Source organism: Lichenostomus cassidix, chromosome 5 (assembly GCF_008360975.1).
Source record: "Lichenostomus cassidix isolate B80296 chromosome 5, HeHo_3.0, whole genome shotgun sequence".
NCBI classification, from domain to species: Eukaryota; Metazoa; Chordata; class Aves; order Passeriformes; family Meliphagidae; genus Lichenostomus; species Lichenostomus cassidix.
The window spans coordinates 26,047,267-26,069,862 of record NC_139486.1 but is presented as its reverse complement, the minus strand read 5'-3'; the positions used below and the strand labels follow the sequence as shown (position 1 = coordinate 26,069,862).

Sequence of the window (22,596 nt, the reverse complement as noted above, 5' to 3'; positions counted from 1 at the left end):
GAAGTAGAAGAGAGAGAATTGCAGGATAAGGATTGCTATAGTATTGCTAATTCTCATCTAATTATGCGTTAATGAGACTCAGTGTTTTACTTGAAATCCCCTAGCATCCTGTGCTTATATTTTTTACTTTCAGCCAAAAACTTTATTAGACTCTGAAAACCTCATAGGTTCAAACCCAGAAAATCTTATACCTTGAAATTTATGTTTATTATTACTATTCTATTATTTTGTCATGCATCTCATGAAATTTTTATTACTGCAGTTGCCAGCCCTTCTACACTGGACACCTTTTCAGTGAATCCATGTCTCACACCAAATGAGACACCACCCGTTTTTACATCTGGCAGCTTGAGAAGCATCACAGTGCATGAAAAGCAAAACAGAGAAAGGGGGACATAATGTTTCCTGTATGGACTCTCTGCAGCAAGTCACATCTGTACAACAGAGTATTTTGGATACTCTGGATGTTCAGATAATTTTTACCATTATCTGAATGAATAATGAAGTTACATTTGATACATAGAGTTATTTGAGGCAATACCTAGAATATATCGAGGTAAAAAAAATACAAAAACCAATTACAATCTTTAACTTTGCATATTGAAAATAAATACTAAGGTAGTGAGGATAGAACCATCAGGCAGACAGCAGGTGGGCCAGCCAGCAGGAGGGAAATGATATTTGCTGCACCTGTTCTACGCACTTAAAAAAAAAAATTAAAAAATTAAAATTTCTGCATGACACCTACTTTTATTCTGTTATGTCACTACTGTGTTTTCCTAGTTTGTCTTCAAATTTTTAGGAGGGACATCTGGAGATTTCAAACCACTTTATGCTATGTAGGTTTCTAGGTTTACTTGTATTCTTTTATATACATATATATATATATATATATATATATATATATATCACTATGCTATCTGAACTGTAGTGTGGTGCTACAAATGGTAATAAACCCCTTTTTTATTGTCCTGATGGAGGTAGTCCACTACTATTAGTCTCATTTTACAGGTGGACAAAAGCAAAGTACAGGAAGAGGTCAGCATCAGTTGATGGCTTAACTGTAAACATAATTTATGGGTTATAGCTCAATTGTGTGGAGGATGGAGCCGGTGCATAAAAATGGCTTTGGTTTCCTTTTGCTCTCTTGCATCTCTGCTGGTTCAGTAACCCTGTACTTCACTGAAGAATTTGCTGTCTGGTCTAATTTTAGTCAGATTTGAAACAGCTGCAGGGGTCAGAAAGTACATCATATATCAGTGTGGCAAAGGAAGTGGCTAAGCCTGTGCCTATTTTTCTTGTGCAACAAGCAGTAGAGAGGACAACAGTATGCAAGCTCTAGGTTGGGTATGTGGTGAGTAGGATCAGCTGTTAACTGGTCAAAGCAGGATTACCCAATTAAGTCATTAGTAGGGCAATTATATATGAGGCAAGTGCTGTAAAGCAAAAGCATTCTGCAAGGATTCTGCAGAAGGGTTGCTGGCTCCCAGAGCTACTATGAGCTATTTAGAGGATACTGCTAGAGAGATGGCTGCTCTGAAAAAATGCATGCAGGATTAGGGTGTTTGGTGTTCCTGGCTTCCACTCTTCTGTCTGCTATGACCTGTTCCAAACAAGTGTAGGTAGATCACTTTATTTCTCTCTGCTTTCTCTTTGGTGGAATTTTACCTTATTGTTTAACACTTGTGCAGCAGACATTAGTTGGGTAGCATCATATGTTTGACTCTCTGAATTCACAAAAACCGCAGTGGTGGTCTTTGTCTTGTTATACTGTAATTTCTTCCTCAGAAGTCCTCTGCTATGGCATATAGCACATGCAGAAACTTTTAGTTTGATATTAGAGTTGAAGTGCATGGAGTAAAGAGTGTTGAATAAACTAGGAGGGATGAGAGTTTGCTGTCTGTTTGGTTTTGTGGTTATTGTGATTATTGAGAAAACTGTATTTCTGCCTTCAGAAGTTGGATCATATTAAAGAATCTAATAACACCTATCAGAAAGCTAAGCATTTGTGATACTTCATAAGAATTATGTTCAAGAAGAGGAATTTTGTGTTTTAAAAACCCAGTTTTGCAAATAAATACTCCAAAAGGCAGTCTGTACTTATGGTGTAAGAAGTTCAATTACTAGCAAAGAAAAGCTTCATAAGTGCTGTGACTAGTGACAAGAATAGTAGGACTATAGTAAGGTTATCTACAGTAGGAATTATTTTATTTCTGTAGTGACTAATTAATGTTTTTCATTGGCCACCAGTGACTGAGGATTTCACAAAGATAAAACAAAGTTTACCTTTCCTCAAAGTCCTGTTTATCAAAGCTTGTCCTTGATCATAGATCTTTATAGGCATTATAGGTGATATTTTTCTCGTTCATGCTTGTCTCATTCTGAAAGCGGTGAAGAATTGCTGAAGAACTGACTGTGGCTAAAGAGAGCAAACAGACTGTTGCCTGAAAACTGTGATATTCTCAAACAGGAGCACCAAATACTTCTTTTTAGGACAGTGCAGAAACCTTCAGTTTAACAATAAACTACAGTTGGTTTGAAATGAGAATTATAGATGGCTCGATGGAGTAGATTAACTAGGTACTGCATTCTCTAAATGAGAGCTCTCACAGTTTAACTTCCCAGTGTGTGAAGTACATTTTACATAGCTGTTCAATCATTGCATGCCTTTTGGTGGAAGACTCCATTATGCCTGAAAAAGTGGCTCATATCCACCATAGGAGAATTCTTTTTGAAATGGACTGCATAAATAACTAATTTTTTTTGAGGAAGATCCTCTTAATCTCCCAAGTGTACTGTATGTTTAACTAAGCTATCACTGTCATCCAGATTAGTTGATACGCCAATCCTAGTATTTGAAAGACAAGCTGAACATTGTGTCTATAGAAAAAAAAAAGTAAAAAAATTTCTATACAAATGACATTTTTATATATGTTTCTCAGGAAAGTTTCATATTAGGTGGCAAAGCTATTATCAATGCCCTCATTCTTTTAGGCAGAATAAAGGTAGTAATTACAGGATATTTAGAAATTTGTTCATTTTATCAGTCATTTATAACTGTACTACAGGTTTGCATCTTGAAAATACATCAAATTGAATGGGAAAAAAAGTGGGTTGTTTTATTACATTTTCCAAATTAAAAATAAAAATGTAATTGAGTAGGTGTAAAACCTTTGTTGCACTACATGCAATAATGTATTTACAAAAGACAGACAGGTTACTGTGGATGGGCTGCTGTTTGGCTCCTTTGTGCTTTGGCAAGAGGAAATTTCCCTTTAGTATAGATTCTCTTTCACAAGCTGACAATCGTTATGTTCAAGTGTGAAGAAAGGTGTAGGTGCCCTAAATTTAGCTATTCATTGCTTGTGAAGTTCTAATCACTGAGTAAGCTGAAGATGAACTCCTATTTCTTCACAGGTCAGGTGCAGTGCTGGTAATCAGAATGAAAGCTTCTGTAACCTGGTCTGCTTGCTAAGATGTATTACTTGTGAGTTAGAAAAAGCAGGGAACGCAGACCCCAAACTGGGAGTGCAGTATTTTGGGGTTTGGGTTTTGGTGTTGGGGGCTTGGTGTGGTTTTGTTTGTCTGTTTGGGGTTTTTTCTTTGTTGTTTGGGGGTTTGTTGTTTTCTGAGATAGGCCTGATTCTAGCCTTTACTTATGCAATTTTGCTTACTGTCTCTGAAAATAAGATTAAGTCATATCTTGTTGCACCTAAATAGCAATTTGCATGTCCTGGTCCTTAGGCAATCTCTGCCTCAAAACTTGTTTTTAAACTATATAAACGTTGTAGATATTTATTTTAAAGCACTTGACATTATAGGATCTGTGTCCTGAATGGCCTCTGATATATAGGTCCATATTTTCTCTTAGCTATATGAAGTCTTTATAACTTAAGTTATAAAGTTTTTGAAAATATGTGTGTTTCTGTTGGTATTATTTTGTCTGTTAAACTCAGTTTACATAATGATCTTTTTAATGCATTAAAAAAATAGGGTATGGTGACTCTTGGGATTTCTTTGAAGACAGTGATTCCCATTTCTGAAATTGTAAATCTTCAGCTTCAACAAATCACAAGCACAGTCACATAGTGTTTGCAAGGCTGTAACTGTTAAAGAGTACCACACAAACTGGAGACCACCAATCCCTGCAGGACTATGAAACTAAGATGCTTGTTTAGGTGGTTCTGTCATTGGTATTGCAATGCATCAACTTTGTAAATTAATCTCATCGTTGGAAATCCTTGTGCTGTTTAGGTGCAAGGATTGATAAGGCTTTTTTGTATTTTATAACAAAGGCATCTGAGGAAAGATGGAGAAAGCAATTGCTTCTATTTGGGTTGTCATCAAAATACATGACTCTATAGCTGACAGAGAAGTCTGGTGTGCTATCTGTGCTACACACTGAGGACTAAATGCTTTCTATCTCACACAATAGTAATGACAAGTAATTGAGGAGCTCTGCAGGATACAGAGAGTTTTAATTTGTGTGTTCTGAAGACCGATGAAAAGACACATCATATCTTCCTTTGGTTTGATGCTGTGACCATGCCTGGGGTTTTTTTTGCCAGCACCACAGGCTTTGTGCTTGCTGTAGGTCCATAAAGTTACCCTTCCGGAAAGGAGGCTCCTCATGGTTCTTATTTCTTCAGCCTGTCTTTCCTGCTGCTTTTCTGCTCCATTTGTCTTCTGCCAATGCTGACAAAAGCCACTGCAGCTACTGGGTTGAACTGGTTTTCTTCATGGTGTGTACAGGATAGGCTAGTAATTTTTATACACATAAGCATAAGTTGGACAGGAGGAAAGTTACTTTTATTCAGTAATGACATGTCATACTGATGTTTGTAGTATAACATTAAAAAAGTAATCTAATAGTTACATGTGGGTCATATTAGCCTTCAATCAAAAAAATATTAAGACATATGCTTTAATTCAGTGAATAATTTTATTGATTCAAATGCACTGCTCAACTACTAAAAAGTAAGAATGTTTAAGTGCTTTTCCAGACTTAAGTCTCTATTGGTAACCTACATGTTATATATTTGTATTGTTCAGATACACAGGATATTCATGTGGTGAATTATTCCTCTATATTTGATAGGATTGAATAGTATTTTTGTGTCTGTCTGCTCTATTCATTTTTCACATGTTAATGACATTCATCTTGTCTCTCTGTGGTGTTTTTAGTGTGCCCATCACCAGAGTATCTGCCTGTCTCTTCTGCAAAATAAATGACTCTCAAGAAGAGATAGGAGCAGTAATGAATGTGTAATTTTTTTTTTTAATTATTACTGAAGCATAGTAACTTCCCTTCCCCCAGTCACATACTTATTTTTCCTAGTGACAAAATCTGCAAGCACTGAGCAACAAGTTTATCAATTTGAACAGGCCAACTGCACAACTAAATGTATGTGAAACTTAACAAATCCCTTGGGGAAGCTGACTGTAAGAATTTCCTAGTCTGTGTCGAGTTACTGAGGTGCGACATGGTGGATTGAACTTAATGCCTTAGGCAAGCACAGTCAAATAGAGAGAGTTTAAGATTTTGCTGTGTCCATGAAGGGATCTGCTGGTAGTTGTCTAAATTAAGCTTTCAGAAAAGAATATAACACTATCATGAGCTCTTTTCCTTGAATAATTTGGCAGGTTATTCTAGTTTAAAAGAAATCCAAGTAGGATTTCTTCTGTTTAAGCCTCATAGCAGTTGCAAAAAGATTGAAGAGTTTATTCCCCTTACCAGGAACAGCAAAATACTGGAGCAGAAATTTTTCATTTACAATGTGCTGTTTCTTTTAAAGGCATAACATCTTAGCCAAAACCAGGGATCGCCAAATGTGTGGGAATTGACTCCTACCACCTTGTAGGTGCTGCTGATACAAAGACTGTGGGGATTGTGCACCTGCCCTAGGTTTCTCACCACCTCTTTTCTTGTGTGCATCTTTGTGAAGGGAAGATTGATCCTAGTGACTGATCTGCCTTTAGTGACCTTTATGACCCTGTAGCAGCTAGCCTGAAGAAGTGAGCAGCGGCAGCTTATGAAATAGTCTGTAGACATGCTAGAGAGTTTAAATGAGGTCTGCCAGTGACAGCATTGCCTTCAGCTTACAGTGACGAAAAACTACTTACTATGTACGTGCTAAGAGTTGGAGAACCACCAGGAGGGAAGAGAAAAGCACGGGTACTCAAGTGCATGCACAAATCCAAAGCTGGAGCTGCTGTTACAGCTGAGCAACTTGTCCCTCAAATGCTAATAACATTGCAGTAGGCTGTAGATCTTCTTGAAAAAGAGCAGGAGCTATGCAAGTTTTCTGTGTGACTGAGAACAATGCATGTATATTAACACAGGTCATTATTTTACAGGTAAGGAAAAGAGTTATTAGTCTATTACCTATATGTGACTGAGAATGATGAGCCTTTTATTTGCTTATGTATTTTAGCAGATCATAGTATGTAGTAGGAGCCTATAAGTCATGAGGTTGTGAGAAGCTCTCTGTTAAATCAGAGTAGGTACCAGTTGCAGTAAATGCTATCCTGCAGATTTTTGAGGAGGGTTTACTGTATGTTCTTCTTATTTGTGGATTTCAAGTCCATAGAATCATAGAATGGCTTGGGTTAGAAGGGACCTTAAAGATCAAAGTTTGCCCATCCTGTTTTATGTTTGAACTGAAATATTGCTTATTTCGTCCGCATGTGGACAAATAAAACCCCCGATATATACAAATTTTAATATCTTATTCAAGCTAATATGAATTACAGGCAAGATCAGCTCTTCCCAACATTGTTGCCTGAGGACATAACACTTCAAATTATTATTATTTTTTTAATTTCCTTTGTTCTGCTTCTTATTCATTCTTGTTAGTTACAAAACTAATAAAAGTTTTAGAATAAGAGCCATGTTTTTGTAAAAAAAAGGCTAGAAGTGCTCTCTTTCCTTCCAGAGTGATACTCTTGGGCAGGAGACAAACAGCATTGATGGACGTGATTTTAAATATTGAGGTTGGAATGGAACTACTTGATATGAGGAATGAGTTCTTTTCTTGATTTACATTGAAAGGGATCTATTACCCTTGAAGAACGGGAGTGTAATGTTGACCTTTTATAATATTACTAAAGTAATTTTGTGAAGCTGGCTCAAAATATGCAGGTGTATTCAGTAAGAAATTAACAAGCAGCAAAGTTATTTTTTTCCCAGCAAGGTATATCAGTGCATGCACAAAATTCTGGTGGTTCCAATGACAAATTGTCCGCCCTTTTTTTTGTTAATTAAATTGGTAGTAAGTAATTTATACCTTATCTAATATGACATAGGTTTTTGAGTACCTTAGGAAAGTTGCTAGAAATTCAGTGTTCTGAATGGATTTGATGGTGAACAGTCGAATACTTTTGGTTTTTCTTGTCGCTTTTTAATCTGTGTTAAAGCTGACTTTCACCCATTTTTTTTTAAATGTGCAGTAAGAAGAGAGGAAAGGAAGAGTCATGGCAAAGTAAAGTTTTATTGCCATGTACAAGTGTTATTACATCTTTCATACCTCAAAACACAAGAATTTGAGTTTCATCAGTATTGATGGACTTAAGAGTTTGACATTAGGGCTGGACTGCATTTCTTTGGGGTCCAGTGTATATGGTGTTTTGCCTTGAGCTCTCATTATTTACTGCTGCAAGGACTATTGGCTGTCAGATAATTCTGTAGTGTGAGTTACTGTATTTCAATAAAGCTGTGGCCTTGGCCTTTAATCTGGTTACCAGAAATCTATGTTTTTTCTCTTTGTAGTCCAGAGTGGCATTTGCAATGTAACAAACATTTTAAAGATTTATTTCCTTCTGGCACATAAAAATGTTGCACCAACTTAGTGCTTCTTCCCTTAAAGAAGTATGCACTTAACTTCTAATAAAAACAAGCAGCCTCACTAGCCTTACACACCTTAACAGTATCCTGGCTGTAAAGACAGGATGTTCCATTTTACAGGAAAGACTTGCTCTTTCTTTCCATAATGAGTTTTGCATAGAGGAAATAAGCCAAAGTTATTGGAAAAGCAAACATCTCAGTAAATTGAGAAATATTAATGCTTTTGAGCTTTCAAGATATTAATATTTAGTTACAACTGAAATATTAGGAAAGATAAACAAAATACATTTCGTTTCTTATACTGAAAAATATTAATCAAATTATTTAGTACAGCACAATGCTGTGTAGGGCTCTGCTGGAGCCCCTGGCACAGGGAAGTGGGGTGCCAGATGCAGAACTTGCTGTAAGTTGAAACTAAATTAAAACACGGAGATGGGAGGGCCTGGCAAATGGTAGGGCATAGCTCTGCGTTCCATCCACTTGTAAGTGGATCTGGCTGGCTTCTCACTATAAAGATGATGCAAAAATCTGTTGCATCCTGGACTACTGGTACAATCACAGCTGTGGGAGGCATTTAGTTTGTTATTTGTAATATATCCTACGAGGCTTTGCTATATTTCTCTACCTGTCTTATTCATACTATGCTGTTAATTTTGACTTGTCTTATAATTTGTTTAAAATTTAGAGTGCTAGTAAATGGAAACTTTTTGCCAACTTTTATTTTAGGTATTTCAAAAGTTTGCACAGTGATATGCTCATTTAATCTAGTGTGCAACTGACATAAAATGCAATGTATGATTACAAACAAGCTAATTTATTTGCAGCTAAGGGGCAATAAATAAATACTAATTCATAACAGATTTTATCATAAAAAATTATTTTAAACATGTTCCCAAAAATATTACCTATTCACAAGTTTCAATCAAAATTTGAGTAAATTTAGTTCTTACTGATTTAGGGGTTGTATTTATGAGACTAGTTAGGATGTGAAATATAAGCTCTTTCAATTGGGTTCATGATCCATTTTATTCTCTGATTGAATAGATACAACTTTTAAAATTGAGTATTCCAAATGCTAGTGATTACAAACTCTGCAGTAGGCAAAGCAATTTCCTGTTCTTTACATAGTTCTGTCAGGAAATAAGTTTGCCAGCGCACTGGTTAAAAAAAAAAATCAAACCACAAAAACATCTGAATATCATAGAGTGAAGATGATAAACCACAAAAGTGAAGATTTTTCAATGTTTCTGCTGCTTGAGAACAGAAATATATGAAAATGAAATGACTGAATGTTAATAAGCACACTATGGATAAGGATAAGCTATTCTGAGCATTTTCCCATATATGTTATCTTCCCAAGAACTTCTGCATTATTTGTTTCTCTTCTGTCTTCCATGCAAGTAAACATTTATAAACTGCTTAATCCCTTCTCAACAAGGACATACACTAATGGTACTTACTTATACTTAGTGCCGAGGAAACAGGATCTTTCTTAGAGTCAAATTAACTTAAATTGCATAAACATAATTGACATGTCCAAAAATCCACTACTGCAATCCAGAACCTAAGTGTTGGGGCTGTATACAATGTATAGCTCTTCAGAGAATTATAAAAAACCTGAAGTTGAAAGGGATCCATTGACTCCTGGCCCTGCACAGCACCATCTCCAAGAGTTGCCTGAGAGTGTTGTCTAAACACTTCTTGAACTCTGTCAGGCTTGTTGCTGTGACCACTGCCTTGGGGAGCTGTTCCAGTGCCCAACCACCCTCTGAGTGAAGAGCCTTTTTCTAATATCTGACCTAAATCTCCCCTTACCCAACTTCAGGCCATTCTCTCAGGTCCTGTCCCTGCTCACCACAGAGAAAAGATCAGTGTGTGTCCTTCCTCTTCCCCTCATGAGGAAGCTGTGGACTGCAATGAGGTCTCCCCTCAGTCTCCTCTTCTCCAGGCTGAACAGACCAAGTGGCCTCAGCCGCTTTTTGTATGGCTTTCTCTCTAGGACCTTTGCCATCTTTGTAGCTTTCCTTTGGAGGCTTTCTAATACCTTTGTATGTTTTTTATATAGTCACTATTTTTTATGCAACTTTCAAGTCACTCCTCTTAATGGTCTCTTCCAACCTTGACAATTCTAACATTCTGTGCTTCCAGTTGCTTGGCCTTATTTGCCAGTCTCTAGGATTTCCATGTCTACCATTTGTCTGGTTTTCAGTTTTTTGATTAATTTTCCTGTTGCCTTTTTGACTATCAGATAGTTTGACTGTTTGTGTAGCTTGCAGATGTAATGTATCCTATGATTAAAGATGGTAGGGCTCAAGAAAGTGCACTTCATTAAACCTGGAAAATTGTTAGGTAGCTTTCTGTAGGAAGCAAGTGCATGGCAAAGTGATATGAAGGCAGTAGATATTTCTTTAGTGAAACATTCAAATGTCTGAACACTAGCTTTACTAGTGCAAAGAAATACATTTTAACCACAGTGTGGCTTAACTAAACATGAGCTCTTTAGTGACCTAAGACTTGAGAGATGATGTCAGAAGCTAAAACTGGATCAAATTATTATGGATGATCATAAAAGAATGATATGGAGAAACAAAAATGAAAATTTGAAAGGCTTAGGCACAAAGAGGAATTCAATTATGAGAGACAAAGCACTAAGAAAGGAAGAATGAGAAAAGGGCCTGCACATTTCTCAGTGGGTAGGTAAGGGACAAAAAGATGCCTTGGCATTCTTAGAATAATTTTTTAACTTCTTGCTGCTTAATTTTCACTAGAAGTATTAATGGACATGAGATTTCTTACTATTAACACCTGTGTCAAATTTTGAGAAACTCAGGTTTTTATATAAAAATAAAGGAATGAAAAATTTCTAACTAGGGTTGCAGTGTGGCAATTTTGTGTATTTGTTTGTTTAAACAATGATTGATATTTATCCAGGACTAATTGAGAATTGTCCAGGCAGCTTACACAGCTGACATCATCTGTGAAAACTCTTTGAGAACTGGTAAGATTCCTACCACACTGGCAGGTGTAGCGAATAGCTTGCTTCAACACATGAGTGAGATGCCTAAGGTAGGACTCTAGGCCTCAAAATAGTGACCAAAGATAACTCAAGGCTCCTCTGGCAGTGTCCTTCCTTATTGGAAATTCTCATTTAGACATTTAAGTGGCTCCCTGAAGAAGGTGTCTATGAATACTATTTTCTTAGTCATACTTCTCTTTAAAGATTGTTGACCCGAGAAGGCTAGTCAGCAATCTTCAGTTGCTGAAAAATACACATTGCTCATAAACATCTGGAAAAAGTCTCCAGCATAGTGTCAACAAGCCTACCTACAGTGATGGAATAAACATGCCATATAGGTAAAAGAGAAACAAAAAATGACATAGATTTTAGTAAAATTCTAGCTTTTAGTAAATATCTTAATTTTGACATTCTTTCTTCAGCTGTTCTGCGATAAACATGATCGAGATGAAATTACCATAAAGGGAGTTAGGATGATGATTGAGAAAAAAGTCTTAATCAGATTGAAATCCTAATTCTAACGCAGATACTAAACTGATGTCCTAAACTAAGCCGTGTGAGTATAGTTTCAATGAAGAGGAAGTTTGTGGGATACCTTCAGGACCTGGTAACATTGTCTTCACTGATGCCTTGGATGAAGAAATAGGGAATTCTTGTTTGGTTTGTAATTGTTAACCTAGAGCTACTTGCAGAAGGGAAGGTATGTGTGCGTTTTAAAGCACAGGGATAGAATTCAAAATTATGTTGATAAACTGAGGAAATAAAATGTATACCCTAAATGATGCTAGGATTTTAAATACTTGGTGAGAAGATGATCTAGGAGAAAAAGTAACTTGGGGTCCTGGCAGTTGGTAACAAGCTGGCCTTGAGGCTAAGTGTGGCATGTTAATACAAAAACAAAGATTGAGATCGTAATTTTGAGATGTGAAATAGGAATATTGAATAATTCCTTCTAAAAGTAAGAAGTGAAAATATTTGAGGTTTTTTTTTTTTTTTTTTAATCAAGGAAATCCTAATGATAGGGATATAACCATTGTATAACCATATAATCAGGTGTAAAAGTCTTTACATGCGACAGCCTGGAGCTAGGACAAGGAAATGGAATAAAACCACAACATCTCTCTTTCTCAGTCTCATAAAAGTGTGTTCGAGCACTGTGAAAGGTCAAACAAAATCACTTTTGGGTACAAGTAATGGCAACAGCTTCTTGAACTGCTTTAGACATGCTTCCCAGTCCATGTAATAAGTACTGTCTCAAAACTCAAATTTTATTGATTAAAAGCATTCCTTTCATGAAAAGAAAATATACTGGTGTGCATATCTATGATTTTGAAAAACTAATAAAGTAAGAATTAAGTTATGTACTGACATGTTACCTACTAATAAATGCTAATTCTGTTCCTAATACTTCACAAGTATGCAATCTTCATATTAACATTATAATGCTGATACAGTAATCACATTTGCTTTATATATATACTGTGGCATCAGTGTGGCATGTGAGTATAAAGTGGGTGGGTATAAAGAAGTGTGGGTGTGTTATTCCATGGGTTTGGGCTTTCATGTGTTAATGGTGGTTTTGGGTTTTTTTGTTTGTTTTGGTGGTGTGGTGGGTTTTTTTTTTTTTTTGTTTTGTTGTTTTTATTTTGGTTTTTTTTTCTTTTTGTTAGGTTTGGGTTGTCCAGTTTTCTTTTGGGAGGGGGTGGGTATTTTTGCATTAAGCAGAAGTCTGTATGACTTCTCTTCAAATTATGGCACAACATGTCTTGGGATATGATGCTACAGAATCCTTCTATTTGTTTTCCTTATTTCCTATGATAGGGATAAAGTACTAAAGTCTGCTGTTGCATCTGAGGTGTGGCTGCTCCTTTCTGTTTTCTTATAACATACATGTCTTCTGGTATGTTCTTATTTGGATATAATATTTGTCTTATGAAATGTTGTGCTCTGATTGTTTAGAGTAGATACAAAGAGAATGGTTTTGATTAGTGAGAAAGGGAGTATACATAAAGATCTTTGGTACTGAATTAAAAAAATGTTTTCTGTTTGATAAGAATTGGTTTTCTGGTTTATTACTGTGTGACGCTTTGGAAAAGAGTAAATAAAGCTCAGGAATAATGAATCATGGAATTTAAACGACCAGTTGGATCATCCAATCTTTCAGTTTGTGTACAGTGAATCTCCAAAGTGTATTTTCTACTCTGCTTTGTTCTTGTCTAATAGTCTAGTAGGTTTCTGCCATCTACCAGTCTGGCTGTTTTGTGGCTTAATACACAGCTTTTAGGAAGATTTTCCAGTAATGCAAATGTTCACTCTAGTGTTTCTCACTGTTTCTTTTTTTTTCCCACTTAAATGGATACTAGTTTTCCACACATGATTAATTATCTTATGTGGTCCCTTGCAACTCTAGCGTAATGTTTCTGTATATCAATGGAGAATCCATTTGTATTTGCCTAAACTTTAGCTATTTGTATGCCTTCATGTGCCAATACTAGATGGAGGTCATAGATGGTAAATGTAGCAAGTTTCTAAAGTGTGGGTAGACATCTTTGCAAGTCAAATTTTAAACCACTGAGGTATAGAGCTGTTGGTGTATAAAGTCAAGTCTGCTCCCCTTTAAGTAAGAAAAGTGTTTTTTATAAATGAAATGTTCAATAATCAATATTAAAAATCAACTCTCATATTTGCCAAGCCATCTGAGTTTTACAGGCAGTAAGAAATCTTTTTGATGACAGCTGAGTAATAATGATTAAATGAAAGCTGAAGCAGTGCCGTCTAGAAACATGGGTCACTGCATTCGATCTGTATTTGTTCAGTGGTTGGGAAACTGATACCGATGGAAGTTATTTGAATGTGTTAAATGGAAGGGGTAAAAGAATTTGAGATGCAAGCTTAAGGGTGGTTTTAAGGAAAAAGCGAGTTTTATAATTCTGTTGAATGCTTCTGAAGTAAAAGCCCTTAGACCTCATGCCTCTAGATTCTAGTCTTGCACTTGGATGCCACCTCCAACTCCTGCAAAGGCTGAAAAACACAGGCAGGGATTCAGAGAATGATGGATGTCTTCATGGAAAATTAGGGCCTGAGCTGTTTTATCTATCATTCTGAAGTACTTCTACCAATTGCTGTCATCAGAATGTGCCCTATCTCCAAAATTATCATGATCCCTTTACTATAGCAGTTTCTTCTGCACTGGATAGGTCACCAAATGGTCATGGTTTACAGAAATCTAGAAACAAAACTACTTTTTAAACTTTTGGTAGAAACAACAACATTTCGATGGTTTTCCATACAGCAGATTTTGACATTGTCCCTTTCTGTCTTTAATTACATAGAGTACCCACTGATAGAGGCAGCATGGCTTGGCAGAGGCAGAGAGAGCAGAGCCATTGCCTTGGGTAGCTGGTGGATTTTACTCACCTTGGGCTGGATCCTGGCTGTTACATCAGCTATAGTTTCTTGACGCTAGTCTTGCAGCATGCTAGTGTAAAAGGAGAGCTGTAGTTGTATTTATTTGAATGTGAAAGAATGAAGTGAAGCATGCCAGGGGCTGCAATTGGTAATAATAGTCATGGGGTGTGGGAGATGGTCTGACACATTCACTGCTGTATGTGTAGTGCTGACACTCTGCAAGACGTGGCACGTTCCCTGGGCCTCTCTGTACAGCAGCAGTAGGAAGGAGAGATCGCTCTGCACCTGTGCCTCTTGTATGTGCCTTCCAAACACTGAACATGGACATTTGCTTCTTCTGTGAGATGATTTATTACAGAAATAGCACCTGCATATAGACAAAAAAAACCATTTTGGTTTCAGATTCATTCCAGCAAAAGGGAAGGAAAAAACCCCAAAAGCAAATATGTTCCTACAGTTTGCATTTTTACAGAAACATAAAGGAATTATTTTAAGTTTTTCTTCTACAGACAAATGTAAGAAAAGCAGTAAAACTATTAAAAGTGTGAGATGCTGTTTTTACTGGTAGAGAGGTGAAATGGATTTTCCTACAGGTAAGGTGGTGAAATGTGGGCAGCAAGTGAAGAGTTGTGATGTAATCAAGGTTTTTCTTTTTTTGTTTCAATACTGTTATTCTTACGAGGAAGTTGAACTGATTGTGCGTGTGTATATATAAAAAAGGCAACTGGTGGAAAAGAGAAGGGAAATGGGGAAGAGAATATTTACAGCTATAGAATAAAAATATTTTGGTCTTGTGGCATTGTGCACATATAAATGTAAGAAATAATGAATTTGAGGTTTCTGCAATAGTAACTTTAAGTTGTGTAATATGAGGGTATACAGATTTAACTATAACAAAAACATGCCCAGATAATTTCTTTTACTGTGTATTTTAAAAAACACAGCCAATAAACACTGAACTTGGTGATTATTTGAAATACGATAAAGGTTAGTTCATTAAACAGCTCATTATTATTTGTTCTGTTAAGAGAATAAACCTGTTGAACTGGAAGAAAGCAAATTTGTTCTTATTTGTGTGATGGAGGTGTTTGTGAAGTTAGTAGCCAATGGCCTTTTAAATTAATTAATTAACTTCTAGAAATGTGTGTTTGTTTCTTCTATGCCATGTTAACTTTATCGATTAAATTGATTTCTTAGAATATCACCAAACCATATTTAGAAGAAAATGGGAGTTTCCACCTCATTTTGGAAAATGATAATGCTGCAGTGCTACTTGGGGTTGTACAATGGTAGCTCATGGAATTAAGATCATAATACCAGAATCAGTTTTTAGATAAGTTTGGTTTTAACTACTTTTGAAAAATAATTTTTTTTTTGTAAAGTATAAGTGCACTGTTGCTGATTTTTCTCATGTTTTCCAATGTGAACAGTGGCATTTTACAGCCTTTTTTTTTGTTGTTGCCTTTTAAAATGATTACATGGAATACATGACTGTAGACAAATGGCTCTTATTTTACTTAATTTATTTTGCAATAAATCAAGTATGTAAGGGAAATATGAGTGTGTGGGTTCTCCTGACTATCTCTGTGAAACCCCACTAATGGCATTGGGGTGCCATCAGTGGGATTGCAGAGGTGCAATTTGAGTGTACTTCAGAAGTTGAATAGATGAAGCCAATAATGTCCCAGTGGTCCTTTGAATTTGGCCCCATGAAATTAATTTCCACCTCAGCTTGTACACAGAATAAATTAATTCATACAGACTCTTCTACAATCTGTGTAATTGCTTGTTTATACCAGCACCCGGTAGGTCTCTTTATCTCTGAACTTTTGTGCTCTGCAATATTAGCTTGTCTAAGGCTGTAAAATTAAAAGTTACTTAAGGATTTTATTGAGCTGAAGGGATTGTGTTTTTCAGCCATAGAGGGTTTGTTTACTTAGCAGTGATTCAACCCCACCCAGTTGTAAGGCCAGCCCAAGCTGTTATCACACAATGGAACTTGGTGTTTGACCATAACTGCACGTCTCACTCAACAGGCAATCAGCATTTTAATTAGTGATTAAAGGAAAGTCATTGTACTCTAGCTGCTTTATCACAATAGCCTAATAATTTTGTGTTGAATAAATAGATAATGCAAAAGGGAAACCTCCCCTCATAATGTTGTTGTCATTAAGGGCTCTTTTACTCATTTGTGTATGTATTAAAACACACATGACATGAATAGAGGTAATTATAATTACGGCAGGTTTTTTGGCAGATTAGCTGATATTTTTTTCATTGTAAACCTTTTCCTTTATAATGCCACTCCAAAATGAATGCAGTATTTAAAAGTTCAGATAAAGGTAAGTAGTGGTGGCTCTGGTTCACCAAGCTGTGTGGATGTGAATGATTGATTTGCTGTGTGCATCACTGGAATTAGGTAACTTGCATCATGACTGTGATGTACTGTGTAATTGATGCCAGCCCTTTCATAGCATTCTGAGATTGAAATCAATATTTATTTGGAGTGCAACAAATGTAATAAGCTGCATTTCTTGTGTAAGCATTGGCCTAGCTCCATTTCTAGTCCAGTTTCGTAGAAGATTGTTCAGAAGCAACAGATACATGTTTTGGTGTGGTTAAAGAATTAGTTCAGAGGATACAAACAAGATATGGAAAACAGTCTGGTCTGAAGCTATGAGTGCACAGTTAGCATATTCTTTTGTTATGAATGGACTGACAGTTTATTCTTAATTTTATTTATTTACTTCTAAAAATATTCTTCCTCTGCATGGCTAAGCTTCACTATGCTTTTATCTATACCAACAGTGAATGTCGGATCCTAAAACACGTAATAGTTTGGGGACAAATAAAAAATTCTCCCCCTTTATGTATGAAATAGAGAAATATTTCTCTAAATAGGTTATTGCAAAATTGCAATGCTGTAAATTCTAAACTTTATTTACAGCAAGGATGCATCTTTAATGCTTGGGATGATTTGGGATGAAGGTTTTCTCCTTCTCTGATTTTCTTAAATTTTTTTTCTCTTGTGCTGAAAAGCACTCTAACTTGTAATGAGCTCAGCCTTTTCTAACTTGGCAATTAGAGGGCATGGTAGATAAAGGAATACTGTCAAATAGATTACTGTGTGTACTTTGCAAAGGATTTATACACCTAGTTTTGATTACTTAGTTTTGAGTGTTACACCTATTGTCATCTATGCTTGCTTTTCTGAGCTGTTAAGTTCAGTGTTGAGTGAGCTGTGAGGGCAGGGACTTTTTGCAGTTCCATTGCTTCATGATGTGCTTTTGAAGTGTTAACAGTTCTTGTTCTTAAGAGTCAACACCCACTCTATGCTCTCTTGATTCTCTTGGTAATCCTCACTGCTGATAACTTTGGCATGTTGAAACAACAAACTCGCCCACACCTGACTCAATAAAAGGAGCTCTGAGATAGATGCAGTGGTAATTTACTACTAGATTCTTTTATAAGTGATGTTAAACCATTTTGCGTGCTATATATGCTTGAAGGTACCCAAAGTCTTATGTGAAACATGCAGGGGACAGCCTTCATGAGCAGGTGTGCATATTTGGTTTGTCTGACCTCCCTTACTACCCCTGCCTCACACACACCCCTCCTGCCTCACCTGACACGTGAAGTCCACAGAGATTTTGTGACTTTTTTTGGTGTTGAAGTAGGAATTACTGCTATTGACTTTCGCCAATCCCCCCACCAGGTGATTGTCAGTGAGGTTGAGGCATGAACTACTAACACATATGTTGCTTTATAGACTTTCTGAAGTACCTGTGCAAATAACTTAAATGCCCAGAGCAGAGGGAAAATTAAATATTTGATGTAGGGACTGGGTGGCCAACATGAGGAATATGAACAGTGATGGAGACAGATCTTTCACAAAAAGTCCAGTTAGGCTGGATATAGAAAAGGGGATTGTTAACTCCAACTATATAGATTTAGAAATGTTGGCTTGTACTTACACTTTATTTCAGTAATTGGAAGTTTTTCAAGACTTCAGTACAGAGAATGCCTAGACTGGCTTCCTATTTTGTTCCAGGGTAACATGCAGCTTTTATTTGTGTCTATTAAAAAAAAAAAAAGGCTGAGTTGTACTTTATTTTTCAGGGGAAAAATAGTCCAAGAAATCTGAGATCTTTGTAACCTGTTGTGGGGGTTTTTTTTTCCCTCCCTTTGGTTTGGGGGCTTTTTGTTGTTTCTTTTTTTGGTATTTTTTTAACTTAAGTAGCATTAGTCGTAGAATGGAGTCAGAGTGTTAAAGATTGGGATGGACATTAAGGATCATCTAGTCCTAACTTCCCCTGCCATGAGCAGGATATGGGACATCTTCCACTAGACCAGGTTACTCAAGGCCTTATCCAGCATGGCTTTGAACACTGCCAGGGTTGGGGCATCTACAGCTTCTCTGGATAACTGTTCCAATGCCTCACCACCCTTACAGCAAAGACTTTCTACCTAATATTTAACGTAAATTTCTCCTCTTTTTCTCCTGAAATCATTATTCCCTGTCCTAGCACTACAGTTCCTTATGAAGAGACCCGCTCTGCTTCTCTGTAGGTCCATTTCAGATACCAGAACATTGCTATGATGTGACCATGCAACCTTCTCTTCTCTAGTCTTGACAGCCCCAGCTTTCTAAACCTGTCTCCATAGGGCAGGTGCTCCAGTCCTCTTATCCACTTCATGGCCTTCTCCTGGACTTGCTCCAGCAGTTCCATGTCCATAGGGTTGTCACCAAAATTCGGGATGAAAATAAAAACCTTCTAATACTTTATTTGAAACGATAGCGAATCAGGCATTACTTTATTCTGGCCAGGATGTGCCATGGAAAATATTCCGTACACACGTAACCTTTTACTAGGCATTTTGCAGATTTACACACACAAACTCAAAGCAGTTCCCATTTGTTGGTGCCAAATTACACAATTTTTCTAATATTTGGTTTCTTATTGGTCACAGATCCCTTCGCCTCCGATGCTAATTCGGTCCTCACTCCTTGATTCTCTTATCAGTCTTTTCCGGACAAGGTGTCTCCAGCCATACCAGGGGCACACATCTGGGGTTGATGCTTGTTGATGGTCAGTACCTTTTGTGTATCTTCTGTGATACTCCCAGTCTGTTGAGATGTTAAGCGCATCCCACACGGAGTGATGCAACCATCCCCTGAAAAAAACTTAAAATTCCATTCCCCAGGGCAAAACCAAACAAAGCCTGACCAAAGGAATAAATAAAAACTTTTAAAAGTTATATTATTTCCAGCAGGGTGGTGGCACCAGAACGGAACGCAGTACTTCAGATGGGATTTTTAAAAAAGTTCTGCCTGTGGTAGTCACTTCAGATGTAAATGTTAGGGCATCAAAATAATTTTTGGGTAGCTGAGATGCCATGTTAGCATTAGTGTTTAATTTAAAGATGGCCTCTGACAAAATTGGAACTGAATTTCTTTATTTCAATGTGAAGTGCTAGCTGATCTCTTCCACTCACCCCTATATCCCCCTACATATAGTAATTAAGCTGATTTTTTTAAGTTAGCTGTACTTTTTCAAGTTGCTAATGAACCTGTTTTTCTGCCTTCTGTTTCTGGGGAGGTTAGTGTTAACAGCTATTTATGATCAGAGCCTCTTTCCTCATTTATCAGAATGATTCTCTGTGAGACCTGATCACTTATATGCATTTGGAGTGATAGGTAAGTTAAGGCATTCTGTGTATGATGCTCATTTTTAGTGAGCATCATACATAGAATGATATTGGCTCATTTTGGTGTCATGGCCAATATCTCTCTCTAGCTGCAAAAATAACTGGAAGAATGGGAAAAATGTGCCAAGTTCTGTACAGAAGTACAAAACCAGACTTGAAGCCAGTCAATTTTATAATTGCTATGCAACTTTTCTTTGCTTCCCTTATATACTATAGAAAATATCCCAAGAAAAAAAGAAACCACGTTTTCTGTGAATGACACCCATAAATGTGAAGTGCAGTTGTGTGTCAGACTTTACGTGGTCCTTGTTAGTAAGACAGTGATGGGTGGAGAATTTTTCCTGTGTAATGACAGGGGTGAGTTACAGTAGTCACTACTACTTTCATAAAAGCTTAATTTTAAAATACACTGTTCCAAACTGTACTAAAACTGTGGTACTAGTATGATTCCTGATATCAATTTGTGATAGCAGCTGGGTGCTTCATCAGCTGTGCTGTGTCTCTGTCTTCCTAGTCTTGCCTTCAGCTGAAGCAATGCCCTGTGAGTGGATTGAATTGGGAGGAAAGTAAGTAAGGGAAGAGCACTGCAGGGAAAGGTGGGCCTTTATTCGAAACTGGGGACACAGAACTGCCCTGGAAGTGGATAATATTAAGGAGATAGATGCTATGTGATTATGAGTGAGGGACAAGCATGTTGAGGAAGGAAATAGAGGCCATGTCTTTATGCTGTGCATCTCCGTGTGGAAGACCCCAGGCAAGAATCTAAAGCTGACAAGTAGGTCAGTAGTCTGGAACAATCAGATAGAAAACCAGGAAGTCAAAGGGTGAAAGATCCCTGGTAGGATGCTCAGTCCCCTGAGTCTCCACTCTCTTTTTTCCCCAGCCTGTTAAAATATCATATGACAGTTACTCTTTTAGTTAGTGGTTCATATTCACATTGCTTAAAGGCTAAGAAATATCTCTGTTCTGCAGAAAGCAGTTGAACATCTGGAAGAGGTTTTAGTGTTGGTGAATTTACTTGCAGTCCAAAGCTCAGCTATCTCCCTCATGAACAGAGTGACGAGCTCATTTTTTTAAAGAAAAAAATAAAATTGGCATGAAGCTCGACATGATACTTTTAACGACCGTTAGCCAAAGTGTTGCAGAATTGCGTGTTTCTTTGCTCTGTTCTTTTGACTTAAGGTTTTGATGTAATGAGTAACTTCTCCTGCAACACTATCTAAATAAAGCAAAGTCCTCTCCACTGTCATTATCAATACTGTGCTACTCTATTATATAATGTTATATGTGCATAATCAATACCTGTGGGAGCAAGATGAGTGTTACATCATGAAGCTTTCCTAACAATGGAATTGCTAAGCCAGTCATTTAGAAAGGTTTTCCAATAAATGTTTTGTGTGGTTAGTACTGTAATCACTTCTGGCAGATGGTAGCAAATATGTGAGACTCATGCTCTTTATATTACCTCTAAAATTAGTTTAATAATATCTTCATACCTGTATCAAATACTATTATGAAAGTTTTTGGCATCATGAGTAAAATATCACACTTGATTCCTGTCTGCTGGAACATGAATGAGTGTTTGCAGAGGGAAGGTTCATTGTCTTCCTTTTTTTTTTTTTTTTATTTTTTTTTAAAGTCACTCTCATGTGACTTGGCTGTCTCTTAAATGGTGACCTCCTTCCTCTGCAAATATCACAGAAGAGCAGGGTTGTAGACTCCTGTTGTCCCTCCTTCCTGTTCTGGTCTTTTGTAGTGTTCTTCCTGTTGTCTGTTCCTGCTGAGTTTAAACGTAGTGGCAGCATGCCAGCCTGTTTTGGGGAACTTGCCAGTTCGGGAGTGGGATGTTCATTGTGCCGTGTTCCATGCCTTCCTTCCTAAATAGTAAATGGATAAATGCTAACTAGTTGACTTAGCCAGTGTATGTTGACTTTCAGATCTTCTACTCTTAGTTGGACCATCCTGGTTGATAGCAGCTTTGCTTGACGTGATGCAAGTGGGTCAGTTTTCTTCAGCCCCTTAGGCAGTTTTGATTTCTTCTTTCTAGTGTACAATCACATTGACAGAAATCCCATGATAATTTTGATACTATAAGAAGGTAGCTGCAGAAGTTTATTAAGAATAGAATAAGATCTTGAAAACATTTAAACTATGAAAGTAGCATACTGATTATGCTTTTAATAGGCAGCGTTGTTGATGTCAACTTACAAGGCTATGTATATTGTCGTGCACAGGATTTTGTAGCAATCTGTACATATTAACTGTTCAGAATCCTTTTGCAAACATGCAGATTCCCAGTAGTCCTTTCCCACTGTAGTTATTAATGCAGCTGCTACTAATCACTAGTGCTATTCTCCAGAATTATCAACAGTTAATCAACATGTTACCCTCTTAAGCTAAACTTTAACTATGCATATTTTATTAGTAAAAACAGACCTATAAATGGTGTAAAATATATAAGCTGGTTATAGTTTTATTAATAACATGTAATACCTTAATATGCTGGGTGTCGTTAAACTAACATAAATGTTCTAGTTACTTGTCAAAAAATGTTACTCACTAGCTTTAGGTTATTACCGTTCTCAAAAAAAGTCAGAGGACCTACTTGAAATTAGGATCC

The 22,596-nt window shown here is 36.8% G+C and overlaps 1 protein-coding gene across 8 annotated transcripts in view; it reads left to right on the top strand.

Moving 5' to 3' along the window:
* Nucleotides 1-22,596, top strand: part of NPAS3 (neuronal PAS domain protein 3) — a 603,379-nt gene that overhangs the window by 38,689 nt on the left and 542,094 nt on the right. The window lies entirely within an intron of this gene.